Source organism: Drosophila tropicalis, unplaced genomic scaffold (assembly GCF_018151085.1).
Source record: "Drosophila tropicalis isolate 14030-0801.00 unplaced genomic scaffold, ASM1815108v1 contig_663, whole genome shotgun sequence".
Classification (NCBI taxonomy): Eukaryota; Metazoa; Arthropoda; class Insecta; order Diptera; family Drosophilidae; genus Drosophila; species Drosophila tropicalis.
Window position 1 is genome coordinate 62987 of NW_027173145.1, and position 16205 is coordinate 79191.

General features: G+C 36.5%; 1 long non-coding RNA gene and 2 pseudogenes across 1 annotated transcript; 1 reads left to right on the forward strand and 2 right to left on the reverse strand.

Annotated features, from left to right (window-relative positions):
- Nucleotides 1-1373: 1373 nt before the first annotated feature.
- LOC137578725 (uncharacterized) lies at nucleotides 1374-3603 on the reverse strand (annotated as a pseudogene).
- A 1027-nt stretch (nucleotides 3604-4630) lies between these two features.
- LOC137578726 (uncharacterized) lies at nucleotides 4631-5340 on the reverse strand (annotated as a pseudogene).
- A 2755-nt stretch (nucleotides 5341-8095) lies between these two features.
- LOC137578724 (uncharacterized) lies at nucleotides 8096-9435 on the forward strand. Its single transcript, XR_011032758.1, has 3 exons — nucleotides 8096-8216; nucleotides 8276-8602; nucleotides 8657-9435. It is a non-coding gene; the product is annotated as an uncharacterized lncRNA (long non-coding RNA).
- The last annotated feature ends 6770 nt before the right edge of the window (nucleotides 9436-16205 follow it).

Consider the following 16205-nt stretch of genomic DNA (forward strand, 5'->3'; position numbering starts at 1 on the left):
TATTTGGATATCGATAATATTAAAATATATAGGTTGATGTAAGTACTTATGACTATTTTAATTTATATCTTATCTGATGATCCTGTTTGCTGCTGCTTGTCCGCCAATGGGTAGAGTTCGCCGTTTTATTTTTTATTGTTTCGTCGCTCAGCTGCTGTTGTCCAGGGCCTATGGGCTCAGGCGGTACCGGTGCCGGATTTCGCACCAGATTTTCTTATACTGGCACTTTTCCAGCCTCTTCTTTGCAACTATCTTGTTGCTCTGCTGCTGTTGGTAGTTGCCGACTAGCAACTACATATAGTGTACATATGTATATAACTATACACTAGTTAACTTTATATTTTTTTTCGATATTAGGGCTTCGAATTCGCCACACACGAACTTTATATTGTTCTCTTTTTTTTTACCGCCGCCGAAATTATTGCAGTTGCTCGACTAGCCAAACTGCCTTTATATACTCGGTCGCACGCACTTTTTATTTATTAAGCAATAATATTTTGCTTTTATTTTATACTCTGTCTCTTACCACTGGTGGGGGAAAACAAGAGTTATTTATTTTGCTACCTTTAGCTGGTCTAAGCATTTACACTTGCATTAGATCTCAAACTCTTAAGGAGCTGATTGAACCTCTGAGTCTCTTACCACTGGTGGGGGAAAACTACAGAGTTCTTTCTTATTTTGCTACCTTTAGCTGGTCTTAGCATTTATACTTGCATTAGATCTCAAACTCTTAAGGAGCTGATTCATTCTCTGAGTCTCTTACCACTGGTGGGGGAAAACTACAGAGTTCCTTTTTTCTCGAAGGACCAAAATGAATAGGGATTCCGGAGGAGAAGAATAACCCAATCTTCATTCGTTGAATTCAAAATATGAACTGATTTTATTAACAAAAGTATGGAGTTTATATAGGGAATCTTAGGCTCTAGGAGATAACAATTGTTCTTAAAATATCTTATTCTAATGAGACTCAAATCCCACGTTATCGGGGGTTGAAAATTATTATTATCTTGGGCACGGCTTCGGCCACATGACCTCCTGCCGTTGTGATATTTTGGGTTAGTTTAGAACTACAAGTGTTTTTCCACAATGTGTGTGGCTGATTGTAATTCTAGTCATATGCTAGATTACTTGTTTGTGACAAAAGTACAGTTTTATTATAATTTCTTTAGTGCATCTGATTTGGTGAAGCCGCTTCAGATGAACACGATGTTTATTCTTAAACAATTGACTACAACGAATTTAGCCATTCTTCTTGGTAAAGTCTTTGAAAGGGAAATGTCAAAAGGAAAGTGTCGGCAGTAGTGTCAAAGTAGAAGGAACGAAGAGATAGAAGAGGATAAAGCCTAACGAATGGAGTTGATTTTTATGGTTGTTTAGAAGGGTTGAGCCAGACCTTAGTAGTTGTAGGCTAAGTCGGCGGCAGCAGCCTGACCATTTTGGCTCCAGTCGGAGTGCACAATATCGGCATTCAATGGGCGGCCCGTGATGTAGGCAGTGGTGATGTGATCCTTCTTCTTAGCCAACAAATCCTTGAAGAAAGTGGCACCTTTGAAAAAAATTAAAATTGTTAAATCCATGTCAATTTACAATGAATTGTATCCCATACTAACCAGCCAAAATGAGGGCAAGGAAAGAGATGGCCAGAGCCTTGAGGGAAATGAACTTGATGATGGTGAACAGAACCTTGATGACCACAGCCTTCTTCAATTTCAAAGCCAACAGCATTTTCTTCATGCGCTTGCTGCGCGATTCTGTATAAGTTGAATAAATTAAGAAAACACACATCCAATTAAATACAAATCACACAAAAGTAGACTATACTAAGAGCTTCAGTGAATGCTTTTCACTAATTTTAAACTTTCGCCGGCAAGCATGCAATCAAATTTACTTTCATATAATGCTTAATATGCAAATGTTTGTATGTCTCTGACTTTCGATAACTTACCCTCCATGGCACGTCCACTCTAAACATTCTCGGTATTCTCATCCTGCTCATCACCAGAGAACGAAAGGTTCAGTTCATGGGTTTCCAAATAACGTTCAGCGCGATCCTCAAACGATTCAACAGCCTTGCTGGCACCATAGCTACGTCCTGTTTCGGTAAGATCAATACGTAGGCCACCAAACAATGATACTGAATCATCATTATCCAATTTATTCAGCATATTCACTAAATCCTTTTCGCTATTATCCTGCGATGGTAGAGCCAAAGCACCGCACACAAAGCTGGCCACGAGCATAACACAAACGAATTTCGCGCACAGTTTTGCTGATTGTTTTTCCGGAACGGGTCAAGTTGACTTGAGGGGGGAAAATAATTTGTTTGTATTTTATTGATATTGATAGTCCTTTTGGGGAATCGAACACTGTTGTTCCAGCTCACTGCTGTTGGCTTTGTGAATGGAATTTGCTTTGTGATTAATTGTATGCAATTTTATACTTTTTCGAAATTGTATGCGTGCCTTTGGGGCCACCGTCGAATCAAGTCGATTGACCAATTTTAGTAGCTAGAGATCGCCGGCTGGGCAAAAACGTATCAAAATCAAAACGCAGCACTGCAACAAAAACAACAACAATGGACAGAAGACAACGAAGCACAATTTATGCAAAACGTACAACAATTTCTTTCCCATATTTCCACAATTTCTTTCCCGCCTTCGTAGTTAGTAAGCACTTTGCCGGCTTTAATATGATTTTTGTTTTTTTTTCCTTACATATTTTAAATAAGCAAATGTCCCAATTTTAGCCTATCCGTAAGGTGTGCATAATTGGCATGCAATTGCTGTCGCCGTCCCTTGTGTCCAGAGACAGACAGAGAGAGAGAGAGAGAGAGAGGGGATAACTTTTATAAGTTATAAGTTATTAGAAGATGGACTGTGCCAGATTCTAGGGTCTGTGGCTGGCTTTTGGCTTTGCTTTTTCCTTCTCATCCATCTGCTGTTTATCATTAGACGGGCCATTGAATATTATTAAAGCCATTCTTAGTAGACTCGCCCGTATTTGGTATGCCTCAGCTGTGTTGACTTAATGCGCGTTTTGGCCCAGTTAAAAAAAAAACAGCAACAACAAAACAACGCCAACGCATTTGAGTGAGCGCTCTCGATTTCATTCTCTTTTTTTGCCGTTTTCTATTTCAATTGCTTTTAAATCTATTTCCAAAAGAAAGCTGAATTGTATCTCATAGTCGCATATATCTTTTCAATCGCACAAGCGACACTTTTATGAGCATAAGTAGAAAGTTTCTGACTGCGACTTATGCGGTAAAGGTAAACAATTAACATGCCAAGGCACAGGTATGTTTGCATTAGAAATTTCAATTATCATATGTGAGTAGATTGTTGTTGGCGGATGAAGAGTTAAGTGCAAGAGGGAAGGTAAGCACACTAATGCTAAAAACTAATCTAAAACCTTCTTCCTATGGTCAAAGCATATCAATTCTTGGTGGCAGTCGACACTCAAGCAGAAACTGCCACAAGTCTTAATTGCCACAGTCTTAATTGCCACAATAAACTTGTTTGAGGGTCGTGTCCATGTGATAAAGTTCCAAATATTTGTCGCCCAACCAGTTGAGTTAAGTTGACTTAACTTGAGTTGAGTGTGCATAGTTGCTGGTATTTCTATTAAGCAGTCATTGGCATGAGAAAGTATTGCCAAACACAGGTAAATATAATCTATTTGATTATGGTCAAAACGACCAACAGCATCACACACACTCACATGACTTAACTAAGGTAGATAGATACGAAAATCTTGGGACAAATTTGAGGAAAAATACTTTGCTTTTTGCTTGTTTTATTATGATACAATAAAGTTGTGTGTCGTGTTTTTATACTCTTGCAAAAAGGGTATATTAATTTTGGTCAGAAGTGTGCAACGCATAGAACGAAGCATCTCCGACCATACAAAGTATATATATTCTTGATCAGCACGACGAGACGAGTTCAACTAGCCATGTCCGTCCGTCCGTCCGTCCGTCTGGATCAACGCAAACTCCTCCTAGACCGTAAGAGCTACAGAGCTGAAGCACGTAGGCTTGTATATACTGCAGGGGTTGTATATCTCGGATTCAGCCGGATCGGACCACTATATCATATAGCTCCCATACAAACAGTGACTTTTGTAAATAATTTCGTTACTTTTACCGCGATTGCTTTCAAATTAAACATTTGTTAGTTAAGTATATCTGTTAATGACTGTGCCAAGTTTGATCTCCCATAGGAACGATCGGGCGAAAACAGTGACTTTTGTAAATAACTTCGTTACTTTTAACGTGATTGTTTTCAAATTAAACGTTTTAATTAATTTAATATATCTGTTAATGACTGTGTCGAATTTGATAAAGATCGGGTGACTATATCACATAGCTCCCATAGGAACGATCGGTGGAAAACAGTGATTTTGATCAATATCTTCGTTATTTCCTATGATTGTAGGCCATTCTTGCATAAGCCTTTTTAGATAAAACGTTCTTCACATTGATGGCTAATAGGTAAGGAAAGAGTTACCAAAACAGTTGCAAGGGTATACAAACTTTGACGCGGTCGAAGTTAGCCCCGGCCCTCTGGTTTTTATTTTTTTTGTGTTTGTAATACAATAAATTAGTTAAGTTAATTACTCTTCGAATAAATTACTACAAAAACCAAGGCACATATTTGGCTATTGGTGGCCTGACCAAAAGAAGAACTGAAGGATAGGCCGATGAGACACCCGAGCTCCATCCGGCACTGGTGGGAGCGGACCAGGCGTTCGAATTGTAGGCACTGCCGTATGAGCTACCGCCAAATTTGTTACCGAAACCGCCAAACAGAATGGCCAGGAAGAGTGCAATCTTGGCAACAATCACAGCCTTGAAGGTCAACAGAGCAAGGAAACCAAGTACCAATGGAATAAGAGCGAACAATTAGGCTCCAATGGCCAAAGCAATTGGGCCAATCATCTTCTTCGGCCATTACGATCTTCACCATTCTGCTGTAACTCGGCATAGATATCCTGTTCACTAAAGGACTTGCCACCACGCTGGACGTGGCTTAGAACAGTTTGGAGACTCATTTGTATTTGTTTCACTTTCTATTTTTACTTTTACTTACTTACGGAAGACACACACAAACTTATAGTTAACACACCTTTGGAAGGTCACACCGCTGGCCAGCTCGGTTAAGGGCCGTAATGCCCATGACCGCCAGACAAGTGGCCATGTCATCACTGTGGAGACAGGCGCCCAAATAGCGAGCAGCCCGTCCAAATGTATTATCACTTTCAATTTGATTATCTTGAATGCTGGGAGCGGCCCAGGTACAGCTGGCCACCAAAATGGACACAAGCAATGGCAAACACTTTCATTTTCGGTTGAGAACACGCGACGCGATTTAATCCTTGAGGGCTAATAACTTGCTGCTTTTGCTGCTGCTGTTGGGCTCTCAAAACCGTTGAGGTGAATTTGATGTATGCGTCTCCAGATGTCTAGCCCTCATCTTGCAGATGCCGACGACTGCGCTGTCGGTACGCATTACAAAACAATTTAAAAGTAAATTAAATAAAACATGCCCCTGCTCCTGCTGCTGCGACTGAGACTGAGACACACACACACAGAAAGCTAAGGCAGACGTGGCAGCACATGAATCTAGAAAACAACAACTGCAAACGGGTATAACAACAAAATAAAGTCATTTTATTTGTTAAGTGAATTTGTTCATTTCGTTTGTGGCTGCCTCTTTTTTTGGCAGCGTCGCACAGTGGGTCCTTCTGGCATTTAGCATTGCAAAAATCATAGAGTTTAAACCAATAACGCGATTTCAAAAATTTAAAAAGCATGTGATAAAGAATACCTTAAGATTCAAAATGAATGTTTGGGTGTTCGTGGTGCTGTAATATTCAAGGTCAAAGTCAGAAAATATTTCCAAGCATGTTTTTCCTTTAAAAATGGATCGAAACCCGTTTTTTTTTAATCACAAATGGAATTTTTCATTGTTTTAGACGACTATGTAACATTTTTTAATGTTTTAATTTGTTTTTTTTTTTTAACATAATTACAAAAAAAAAAAAAATTTTTTTAAATTTTTTTTAGGTTAATTTTAAAAATTTGCTATTGATGGCTGATTTTCTTCAAAATAATTTTCAATATTTACACCAGTATCTAATAAACTCAACATTTCGGGACTATAGTTGCTATTTTCCAAATCCTTTCGTGATCGCACGTGTCTCAGTTTTGCAATAAGTGGATCCGAAGAGGCTGCTAGCATGTTAAAAAGGTCTCTTTTGTCTAACACGAGAAGTTTTTAATGTATTCCTTGTAGTCCTTGTTTTTACATTCCTGTGCTTCTTCGGATAGCTCTCCAAGTGGTAAACACTGATATTCTATTAAATCCTTTCCGTGAGCCAAAATCCTATTTACCGTTGGGGTAAGCTTTTTTTGCGGATACAATTTACTCAAAAGATGAGCAGTCTTTGAAGTATATTCGGCAAATTTTTCACCATTTACCATTTCCTTGCAATTTATAACATTCAAGATAACAGCCACCCTTTTAATGATCTCTTGACTAACACCTGTTATAAAAGATGTCACTTCATCATTTTCAAAAAATCTTCTTGAAGTATTTCCATCATTCGTGTTTCGGTATTATCCTTTTTGTATTAATTAGGTAAACAACTTAATATTTACATCCAATTAGGTAAACGGAAATAAAAACGACCAACCCACAAATAGGAGAAACTTTTCATCAACTTAAATAACATTTACCTGTCTTGTCATTTTTTCCAAAGCAGTTAATTAACAATTTATCATTGTAGAAAGGCATATATGTAAACAGGTAGTATTTGTAAGGTTGCCTTAGTTTTATGGCTTACACATCGCTGTCGCAGGTCTCCGCATATTGGGACTATATACATCTGATAGGTAAATATTTCACCTACCTAGTGTATATAGTTTGGTAGTGATACTAGTTGAGTCTTGATAGTTTTATTCCATCAAAGTTACAAAAATGCCAATATTTAGTACATTTTTTAAACGCTTCTAATTCAATAACTATTTAAGTAATTATTAAAATTTATGAAACATGCTATTAATAAATTGTTGAAATCGCCCAATATTCAGTTTTAAAGTTGCGATTTTTTTTAAAAATTAGCATTTTTTCCTTTTCACTAAAAATGTCTCAACTTTGGGCGCCTATAGCACCCATGAATCTCAACCGATTTCAAAAATTTTTCGGATTCATAATCTCTGAAGTATTTCCTATCGATTGCATATATCATTTTTGCCAAACGCGATTATGAAAAAACGTATTTTTGCAACGCTATCCGAGCAGAGGCCCAACTGTGCGTCGCCATCCGAATCGGCGTCGTCGTCGTCTTTGACGTCGGAGAGAAACTTGTACTTGGACTTGGCCATACACACACACACATCAAGTGTAAACAATTGGCAACCAGGCTGAGGCTGTTTATCCACAGTCTCGTCTTTGGGCTCAGCTTTCTTCCGACTTTCGCAATATCAAGTCACATATTTGCTAATTTACTTACGCTTCTCTATCGATCCGGTTGCCATGTATTTCACGCTCTTCCGTTTATGGGTGCAGATATGAGTTTTTAGTGAGCATAAATAGGTCATTTATATTTGCCTTTTTCGCCATTGCCCCAATAGTTTAGTATTTAGCACTTTGATATTTGCACTCAATTTGCCCTCGGTGGTTAGTTGAATAATTTACTTAATACGAATGCTAAATGGGATCATATATATATATAAGAGATATTTCCATTGACGTAACATAACTGGATGGAAACAATGTTTGACCATAGAGGTTTTTTAAATTTTGTCTACTTTCTTACTTTTCAAGTACAATGAATGTGAAAACGAAAGTTAAATTGAATAGACGGCTTTATTTATATGCTTTTTAAATAAAAATATTTGTATTATAAGAACTTGTCTCATTGAAGTTCCAGAAAGAACTGACTTAATTCAATATGCTGAAATATTCTAGTCCAACTAGGATTTTTTAGATTGTAATTTCGAATTTATCAACGACAGAAATAATTACAAAAACTTGAGATCTAAGAATGCCTGGGATTTGGCTGAAATTCCACATGCCCCGTTTGTTCAGTGTTTCAATCAGTAAACATCATTTCCTTGTAACAAACACACAGTTCAAGTAATATTCCAAAACAATCTCAAAAAAAAAAAAAAAAAAAAAATATTGAAAATAACTATTGAGCGGAAATGTGGAAAGGTACGTAATAGTAAGGACATAGTAAGTGTATGACCAATTGTCCCTTTTTTTCGGAGTAGCCAGTGGAGTTCAAGCTCGCCTCTTACGAGACAGTCTATGATCTGAAACAGCAGATCGAAAGGCGCCTACACATATCTGAGGGGGATTGTGTCCTGATATCGTCAAAGGGAAAAATTTCGGATGCCGAGTTGGTGATTGAAATGGCAGACCTTGAGAATTGTGATCCCGGCTCGAATCAGAAAAAACCAAGGATATCCTGCTATGTCGGAACTTGCCTTATAGGTAAATTGACTGTAACTACAGATGATGCTGATGTGAACTCGTCAGAAATTGATCTCGATTTTGGTTCAAGAGTCTTTGGAAAGTGGAGATCAGGCTTCAGATAGGTATGTGTAAGATAAATTCGATATAAATGAATATTAAAAATTTTGCAAACTTAGCGAAAAAGTGGCAATAAATCAAAGCGCATCAGACTCGTTGCGCGAAGCTTGCGGTATGGGCAGATGCGAGATAAAGCCCAGAGCTCCATCGTTTGAAGTGGAAAATGAAATCACAATGGGTCAGGAAAATGTAAAACCACCATTTACAAACATTTTACCAGAAAACGCAATATGTTATTGTTGTAACAGCCGCCTGTACGGATCGATACTATTCCCACTTGCTCCGAGAATTTTTTCCGCGGTTTGCGGACTATGGGAAGGTGCGATGTCTGACGTTCAACGAAAAAACCCCAGTCCTGGTATTCGCTGGAAGGCTCTACATTGCAGCTGCCGATGACAACACTATGAGGGCTATGAGGCAGTTGAACTAATTGATTTTTGGCGCCTATCACAGGCTATAGCGATGATTCCACAAGTCCACTATTGTTTCGAAGAAATATTTGACCTTCTAGAAAAACAAAATATTGGTTTGGATACCGACAAGTGGGCTGTGGTAAGTAAAGATGAATTAGATCCATGTGCGGAAAAAAATGTAACCAAAATTTGTCGAAATGTTATTTGGATGGACTCTGAAAGTGTCGAGTTTATAAGGAGCAGATGTCATCGTTTGAAGTTCCATTTCTGGAAAATAACATTTCAGTTTTGTCCATAAACTGGGCAAGCAATCAAATAATATACTTTAATTAAATATCATATAGAATTACTATATAACTCTATTACTGTTTTGACCATAGTTGTGGCAAGTAAAGAGAAATAATATATTTTGATATATTGTATTATCAGTAGGTGTTGATTGATTGAATGTCTTTTATTGTATGAATTTGGTTCTCTTAGCTTAAGGCTTGCTAGCTGTCGGCGCAGCGGCAGAGCAGCCGTTTTATATAAACATATAGTAATATATCCGCCACTTCATCCACTCACACCACTCAATTTCCCACTCCAATAAGGTTATGTGAGTACATAAATTGATCCCCATTTAGTCTCGGTTGCAGTAAACATTCGCTGTTTTCTAGCACAGTCGTATATTTTTATATTATTTCCTTCTATGAATATTTTATTTTGGTAACAATTTTGTTATACCCTTGCAAAAATGGTATATTAATTTTGGTCAGAAGTGTGCAACGCATAGAACGAAGCATCTCCGACCATACAAAGTATATATATTCTTGATCAGCACGACGAGACGAGTTCAAATAGCCATGTCCGTCCGTCCGTCCGTCTGGATCAACGCAAACTCCTTCTAGACCGTAAGAGCTATAGAGCTGAAATATTGCACATAGGCTTGTATATACTGCAGGGGTTGTATATCTCGGATTCAGCCGGATCGGACCACTATATCATATAGCTCCCATACAAACCCCGAAGTCACGAACAGTGACTTTTCTCAATAACTTCGTTATTTTCTGTGCTATTATCGTAAAACTTAATATTAGAGAGATTATTATGCCTATAAACTACTGTGTCGAATTTGATCAAGATCGGGCGACTATATCATATAGCTCCCATAGGAACGATCGGTCGAAAACAGTGACTTTTGTAAATTACTTCGTTACTTTTAACGCGATTGCTTTCAAATTAAACATTTCTTAATTTAATATATCTGTTAATGACTGTGCCGAATTCGATAAAAATCGGGTGACTATATCATATAGCTCCCATAGTAACGATCGTTAGAAAACAGTGACTATGATCAACATTAGATAAAACGTTCTTCCACATTGATCGATAGGTAAGGAAAGAGTTACCAAAAAAGTTGCATGGGTATTTAAACTTTGACGCGGTCGAAGTTAGCCCCGTTCCTCTGGTTTTAAATTTGTTTTGGGCAAGTTGCAAGTTACGATAATATTGGGTTCTACATAAGTAATTGAATTGGTTTTGAACATCTTTGTGTATTTGCATTCTGCTGGTTTTTGTGTAATAATGCCAACTATACAGTCATTTATTTCTTGTTTTTGGTTGATTTTGCATAAATTTTATTATTTTGAATATAGTAAGTTTGTTGAATATTTTCTGTTAAAGTGTTATTATTTTCATCTGGATAGGATATAATTTTGAAGAGCGATGTTTTAGATATTTGTCTAGGTATATGCGAAATTATTAATATTTCATTTGTGTCTGATTTTAACCAAGTAGATGTTTTTATGTTTAAAAGTTTTTCTAGATGTTTTAAAAGTTTTGGATTAAATATTCCTAGTCTTGTCAACTGCATTCCTAACTCTATGTATTCTGTAAAATGCTCTAAGTTGAACATTAGTATATTTAATTTTTTGTCTGCATCCTGTTGAATAGTAAGATTATTTAGGAGTTCTATATTTTTGTTGACTGCTTCAATGATATGATTAAGTTCATTATTTTGGGCGCTATTTTCTGATAGACTATCAATTTTTTGTTCAATTTCTTCTTTATTGTATTGGTCTAAGGTGCCGAAAAGATATTTATGTGCTGTGCCTATTATGTTAATAAGTCCTCGCTTATTTCTCTTTATTATTTTTATGATAGACTATCAATTTTTTGTTCAAGTTCTTCTTTATCGTATTGGTCTAAGGTGCCGAAAAGATATTTATGTGCTGTGCCTATTATGTTAATAAGTCCTCGCTTATTTCTCTTTATTATTTTTATGCCGTTCATTTCGCGATTTAATTTTTCGACTAAATACTGAATGTGGACTATGTTCTTATATGGTTCTGACTGCTAATTGAATTGGTCAACCAAGTTGTTGGACGTGGTTTGTATGTTGGTTAAATTTACAGTTAAATAATGATATTCGAAATCTAAGGGTAAATCCATGGTTCCTGTTTTGAATACAGGATATCCATTAGGTGCCTTTATGGGATTAATTTCAATTGAATATTGATTAATTTCTTTTTGAATTTCGAATTGTAGTGTGTTGTTTGTCTACCTCGGTTTGTTTCAATATAATGTTGTCGTTTTTGATCTAACTAAAGGTGCTTGTTTATACTGTGTATTTATTTCAAAATCGTTCCTATTTTTATTTAATTTATCAATTTGTTTTGCTTTGTTAGCTTGTGTTTTATAAAGAGGTGTGCCTGCGTAAATAAAATATCTGCTGGTGTTCTGTTTGTCGTTAGATGTTTAGTTTTATGGTTATATGTGTAAAGGATAGTTTCAAATTTTGTTTGTTTGTCTTCTATACTAGTGTTATGTATGTGACCCATCTCTAAGAAGCTGTTATCGTCGCACTGTTAAAAAGGTCTGTTAACAGCTGTACTCTCAGTCGTTCTACTAATTGCTTCGGAACAACATCGGACTCCCCTGCTACAACTACGAGGCACTACTACTATAGCTACGAGGGATTTCTACTATTGCAACTACTACTACAACTACAAGGGATTTCTACTACTGCAACTACTACTACAACTACGAGGGATTTTTACTACTGCACTACTACTATAGGGATTACTACTACTAGACTTCTACTTCTACTACTGCAACAACTACATATCCCAGAATTCTACTGTACCATTATCTATTAATAAACCATATATATATGTAGGAATTTGTTTTATTCACTATATTTATTTGTAGTATTTTAGTTTATTTTAATGTAAAACTATTTATTTGATTATTTTTATTAGATTTAGTTGGAAATTAGTCGTCTTTACTGCTTCGCATCGTTTCGTCTTTCGTCTTTTTTGCAACCGCTCTCGGTCGTCTCTTCGGTTCGACTGTCCGTCTTTAGCTCAATTCGCCTTGCTCAGCAGAGTTGCCAGACCCAATCCAACTCGGGCTTGTATATACTGCAGGGGTTGTATATCTCGGATTCAGCCGGATCGGACCACTATATCATATAGCTCCCATACAAACCCCGAAGTCACGAACAGTGACTTTTCTCAATAACTTCGTTATTTTCTGTGCTATTATCGTGAAACTTAATATTAGAGAGATTATTATGCCTATAAACTACTGTGTCGAATTTGATCAAGATCGGGCGACTATATCATATAGCTCCCATAGGAACGATCGGTCGAAAACAGTGACTTTTGTAAATTAATTCGTTACTTTTAACGCGATTGCTTTCAAATTAAACATTTCTTAATTTAATATATCTGTTAATGACTGTGCCGAATTCGATAAAAATCGGGTGACTATATCATATAGCTCCCATAGTAACGATCGTTAGAAAACAGTGACTATGATCAACATTAGATAAAACGTTCTTCCACATTGATCGATAGGTGAGGAAAGAGTTACCAAAAAAGTTGCATGGGTATTTAAACTTTGACGCGGTCGAAGTTAGCCCCGTTCCTCTGGTTTTAAATTTGTTTTGGGCAAGTTGCAAGTTACGATAATATTGGGTTCTACATAAGTAATTGAATTGGTTTTGAACATCTTTGTGTATTTGCATTCTGCTGGTTTTTGTGTAATAATGCCAACTATACAGTCATTTATTTCTTGTTTTTGGTTGATTTTGCATAAATTTTATTATTTTGAATATAGTAAGTTTGTTGAATATTTTCTGTTAAAGTGTTATTATTTTCATCTGGATAGGATATAATTTTGAATAGCGATGTTTTAGATATTTGTCTAGGTATATGCGAAATTATTAATATTTCATTTGTGTCTGATTTTAACCAAGTAGATGTTTTTATGTTTAAAAGTTTTTCTAGATGTTTTAAAAGTTTTGGATTAAATATTCCTAGTCTTGTCAACTGCATTCCTAACTCTATGTATTCTGTAAAATGCTCTAAGTTGAACATTAGTATATTTAATTTTTTGTCTGCATCCTGTTGAATAGTAAGATTATGTAGGAGTTCTATATTTTTGTTGACTGCTTCAATGATATGATTAAGTTCATTATTTTGGGCGCTATTTTCTGATAGACTATCAATTTTTTGTTCAATTTCTTCTTTATTGTATTGGTCTAAGGTGCCGAAAAGATATTTGTGTGCTGTGCCTATTATGTTAATAAGTCCTCGCTTATTTCTCTTTATTATTTTTATGATAGACTATCAATTTTTTGTTCAAGTTCTTCTTTATCGTATTGGTCTAAGGTGCCGAAAAGATATTTATGTGCTGTGCCTATTATGTTAATAAGTCCTCGCTTATTTCTCTTTATTATTTTTATGCCGTTCATTTCGCGATTTAATTTTTCGACTAAATACTGAATGTCGACTATGTTCTTATATGGTTCTGACTGCTAATTGAATTGGTCAACCAAGTTGTTGGACGTGGTTTGTATGTTGGTTAAATTTACAGTTAAATAATGATATTCGAAATCTAAGGGTAAATCCATGGTTCCTGTTTTGAATACAGGATATCCATTAGGTGCCTTTATGGGATTAATTTCAATGCTTTGATTATGCGTCGAGTCTACCATTGATAAGAGTAGAAATAGTAATGTTGGTATCTCTGAAATTAATTAGTATATTTACTTTGATGAGTTTTCTTTTTCTTTTTGAATTTCGAATTGTAGTGTGTTGTTTGTCTACCTCGGTTTGTTTCAATATAATGTTGTCGTTTTTGATCTAACTAAAGGTGCTTGTTTATACTGTGTATTTATTTCAAAATCGTTCCTATTTTTATTTAATTTATCAATTTGTTTTGCTTTGTTAGCTTGTGTTTTATAAAGAGGTGTGCCTGCGTAAATAAAATATCTGCTGGTGTTCTGTTTGTCGTTAGATGTTTAGTTTTATGGTTATATGTGTAAAGGATAGTTTCAAATTTTGTTTGTTTGTCTTCTATACTAGTGTTATGTATGTGACCCATCTCTAAGAAGCTGTTATCGTCGCACTGTTAAAAAGGTCTGTTAACAGCTGTACTCTCAGTCGTTCTACTAATTGCTTCGGAACAACATCGGACTCCCCTGCTACAACTACGAGGCACTACTACTATAGCTACGAGGGATTTCTACTATTGCAACTACTACTACAACTACAAGGGATTTCTACTACTGCAACTACTACTACAACTACGAGGGATTTTTACTACTGCACTACTACTATAGGGATTACTACTACTAGACTTCTACTTCTACTACTACAACAACTACATATCCCAGAATTCTACTGTACCATTATCTATTAATAAACCATATATATATGTAGGAATTTGTTTTATTCACTATATTTATTTGTAGTATTTTAGTTTATTTTAATGTAAAACTATTTATTTGATTATTTTTATTAGATTTAGTTGGAAATTAGTCGTCTTTACTGCTTCGCGTCGTTTCGTCTTTCGTCTTTTTTGCAACCGCTCTCGCTCGTCTCTTCGGTTCGACTGTCCGTCTTTAGCTCAATTCGCCTTGCTCAGCAGAGTTGCCAGACCCAATCCAACTCGGACATCCTAGTACGCATTCGCCTCGAATGCATCCTGGTCGTCTATGTCACAGGGAACCCATGGCTTCATATAGGCAGCGCAAGTCGTAGTTCGCCTAGGACCATCGTTGAACAATGTATCTTTGACCACGTGGTATGTATCTCTGGCCTTTACCATGGTAATGCGGTACCGACCTAAATATTTGGGCTTCAGCTTCAAACCTCCTCCAAGTTGGGTTTTTTTAATAGCTACCAGATCACCGACTTTGTATATGGAAGCAGGTCTGCGACGTAAGTTGTAGGTCTTCTTATTTTCTTCTTGCATACGAAGGATCTGCTGCTTCGCTATATTCCGTAGATCATCTCTGTTGTCGTTAAAAATCTGAATCATCTCATCGTGAATTTTTTTTTTCAGCTTAAGGTCGTCTTTTGTGTGCATCTTTGTACCAATCAGTAGTTCGAACGGCGTTGAATGTGTGCTTCTGCTGTACGTTGAGTTAATCGTTTGTTGCACTTTGCCGACAAACTTATACCATTTGCTAGGGTCTTCTATCGAAATCTTAGACAACACGGATATAATAACAGCGTTAAGGCGTTCGACTTGTCCGTTCGCTTGTGGAAGACCAGTCGTAACTTGCAATACTCTTTAAACTCTTCAGAAGTAAACGCAGAACCTCTGTCAGAAATAATTTGAACTGGATTTCAAAAATTAAAATTTGTTGTTGTAGTCTTGTGATTACTTCCTTCGTGGATGTCGTTTTCGTCGGGTACAACCAGCAAAATTTTGTAAAGCCATCGATAACTGCAAGAATGTGCTTATACTGATTGTGAGTCGACTCTAAGGGTCCAAGAAAATCAATGTGGAACGTCTGAAAGGGCAGTTCTTCTTTCGGCAGTCGATGCAGTTCTCCTTCTTTTTTACCAAGCTTTCGATTAAGTGTTATACATGGAATGCAGCATCTTATTTGGTGTTGTATTTTCTCATGTAATTTTGGGATATAATACTCCATTGCAATTATTTCCTTCGTCTTTTTCACAGAAAAGTGACCTCTTTCGTGAGCATGTTTAATAATTTCCCGTTGCAGAGTTGTAATGTACACAACCGGAAATAATTCCAGATCATGTACATCCCCTCTTAGTCAAAAAAAAATCTTTCTTGTTCAAAGAGGAGGTCGGGTTCGGCATAAATAGGTGGCCTCTCTCTTGCAGTCCCTGTACATCAGATGTTACGATGGGCAAGAGCACCACAAATCAGGCCGAAGCCAACACATACG